This window comes from Perca fluviatilis, chromosome 10 (genome assembly GCF_010015445.1).
Source record: "Perca fluviatilis chromosome 10, GENO_Pfluv_1.0, whole genome shotgun sequence".
NCBI lineage: Eukaryota > Metazoa > Chordata > Actinopteri > Perciformes > Percidae > Perca > Perca fluviatilis.
Genome location: NC_053121.1, coordinates 11,164,884 through 11,167,857, shown reverse-complemented (window position 1 = coordinate 11,167,857; position 2,974 = coordinate 11,164,884). Strand labels below are relative to the sequence as shown.

General features: G+C 42.0%; 1 long non-coding RNA gene across 1 annotated transcript; it reads right to left on the bottom strand.

The window, feature by feature from the left end:
• Positions 1–948: 948 nt before the first annotated feature.
• Positions 949–2,666, bottom strand: LOC120567141. The gene is made up of 3 exons (XR_005640527.1): positions 2,348–2,666; positions 1,938–2,221; positions 949–1,842 (listed from the first exon to the last, which is right to left on the bottom strand). It is a non-coding gene; the product is annotated as an uncharacterized LOC120567141 (long non-coding RNA).
• Between the last annotated feature and the right edge of the window lie 308 nt (positions 2,667–2,974).

Sequence of the window (2,974 nt, the reverse complement as noted above, 5' to 3'; positions counted from 1 at the left end):
GGTTATAACGTGTGGTTATTTGAGTCAAAGTTGATCTTCTATCAGCTGGAATCACTCGGCCCATTCTCCTCTGACCTCAAGCATCAACAAGGCATTTTCGCCCAGAGGACTGCTGCATACTGGATGTTTTTTCTTTTTCAGACCATTCTTTGTAAACCCTAGAAATGGTTGTGCGTGAAAATCCCAGTAACTGAGCAGATTGTGAAATACTCAGACCAGCCCGTCTGGCACCAACAACCATGCCACGCTCAAAGTTGCTTAGATCACCTTTCTTTCCCATTCTGACATTCAGTTTGGAGTTCAGGAGATTGTCTAGACCTGGACCACACCCCTAAATTAATTGAAGCAGCTGCCATGTGATTAGATTAGATAATTGCATTAACGAGAAATCTTACGTGTTCCTAATAATCTTTAAGGTGAGTGTACATACACACACACACACGCCACAACTGAATGTGAGGTTCTTAATTATACCAGCAATTAGTTCCTCCACTGACAGGAAAAGGACAACGACCACTTCTGTATTTATTTATTTTAAATTTATTTAATAACAAATTATTCACAATGATAAAATAGCAGGATAAAAAAAAAGTAAAGAAAGGCAGTTCACTGGTCAATTACAGTTTTTTACAATCACTTTGCTACTAATTTCAGAACCTGGACGTCATTTTTCAAAACTCTAGACACAAAACTCACAACGGTTATCACTTGTAACACAGGCTATCCAATGTTCAAAACATTGGATTGTGCATTCATATCTTTAAAGAAATATTGCACATGCACAATCACTGGTTCAAAAAACAAATTTATTGTGAAATACCATTGAAACGTTACTTTAGATCACCCACACACAAGCTACCCATAGTTTCACTGGGTCATCGTTCGTACAATCATTAAATATTGTAGTACAAAATAGGTGATACATGTTTCATTATGGTAATTCATGTAAATAAATCCCTGTAAAAGTACTGCAGTAGTAGAGAGAATACTACAGTGAGTGGAATCATTGAACACAATCTGAAACGTATTGATGAAAAACAATACAGTTCAATCACAACATAGGTTTATTTACGTAAATCAAAGCAAAATACATACAGTAATTGGCTACGAAACAGAAAAGACAGCACTGTAAAACATCAAATGCAGTGTTCCTCAACTTACTTGCACTGTAAAAAGCTATACAAAGGAGTGATTACTGTACTTCTACATATTCATCAACTCTGTCTTGTTGATTTGGCCACAGGTTCTCATCTACATCACAATGGATGTTTTCATTAGCCAAACATCTTGGAAAAAACCTTCGGGCATGGCGAATCCAGGCCTGACACTGGTCTGCCGTGATGTCATTGCATGAGTCATCCATGGCCTGGAGAAGAGTGACTTGTTCATGAGGGCGCCTATCATAAACCCTCCATCTCCATTTGGAGAAAAATTCCTCAATCGGGTTAAGGAAAGGAGAGTAGGGGGTAAATAAAGGGTGGTAAATTGTGCATGGGCCTGAAACCATGCTTGCACCATATGAGCATGGTGAAACCTGACATTATCCCACACAATGACATAGGTCACGCCATCAGCTCTACAGACCTGATCGAGCTCATCAAGGAAGGTTACAAGGAGAGCTGCATTATATGATCCAATACGAGGTCTGCGTCCCACCACACCATCTTCTGATATAGCCGCACACATGGTAATGTTGGCCCCACGTTGTCCAAGTACTTGGATGGTTGCCCGCTGGCCAATGAAATTCCGACCTCTCCTCCTTGTCTTGGCCAGGTTAAAGCCTGCCTCATCCAAATATATGAATTTGTGATGGTTTTCATCAGCATCCAACTCCATCACCCTCTAAAATACATTTTAGAAAGAAATTTACTGATAACTGTACAATGTAGAATTTTTAGGGAATTTCTTTGCAGCAGCCATCTTGAAACTGAACATACCTGAACATACTCTGTCCTCATTTGCTTCACTCTGTCTGCATTTCTTTCAAAATACACACGGTATAGTTGTTTAAAAGACACCTGTTGCCTTTTCAACATGCGTGCAATAGTCGGCAAACTTATGGATTCCACATTGTTAAACATGTCTTCATTGTCCAAGATATGCTGGCGAATTTCTGTAAGGCGAATATCATTTCTGGCCTGAACCAAAATCGACCACAGCCTGCTCTTGTTGGTCAGTCAGAATTTTGCCTCTGCCTCCCCTGTTTGGCCTAATCTCAATTCTACAGAGAAAATTACAGTAAGAACACACTTAGTCACATTACCTACTCTGTGATACACATTGGTATGCAGTCATTTGACAATTGAGAGTAGCATACTGTAATGTTTAGTGCATGCTGAAGACTTACCGGTTCTCTTTGCGGAAAATTCTGATTATAGAGACCACGGTTGATCTTCTGAGGTTTGGTTGAATCATAGTAGCCGCCTCAGTCATTGTCATTCCATGATTTATGACATGGTCTACAACTGTTGCTCGGATTGCATTGTACACTCTTTGTTGTTGCTGATGTCGCCGTCTTGGTCCGTGGCCTTGTCCTCCACCACGTTGCCCCATACCTCTCAAACGAGGCCCACGACCACCTCTCACCTGCTGCTTCTCTCGCTGGAAGCAGCAGGGTTCTGCAGGACGCAGCATGACATTGCAGGGCACCGCTGAGCTCAGCAGGGAGTGCAGCAGGACCACGGCGACAGCTGGAACCAGGATCTTGGTGCCAAAGTTCTCCAAGGAAATACGCTGGGGGAGTAAACTCCCCAGAAGCTAGGATTAGTAACAAGCATTTCTGGGACGGGATACACACAAATAGCAATAGTAATAGAAAGGGAGAGGAGAGAGCAGCTCAGTGTGTCAAAGGAAGGAAGTCCCCCGGCTGTCTAGAACTATAACATCGTAACTATAACAGCGTAACTAAGAGAGACAGGTCATAAGGAGAGGTAGCTTTTTCGGGCTTAGAACTCTCCCCCTGCCGGATCGGGCT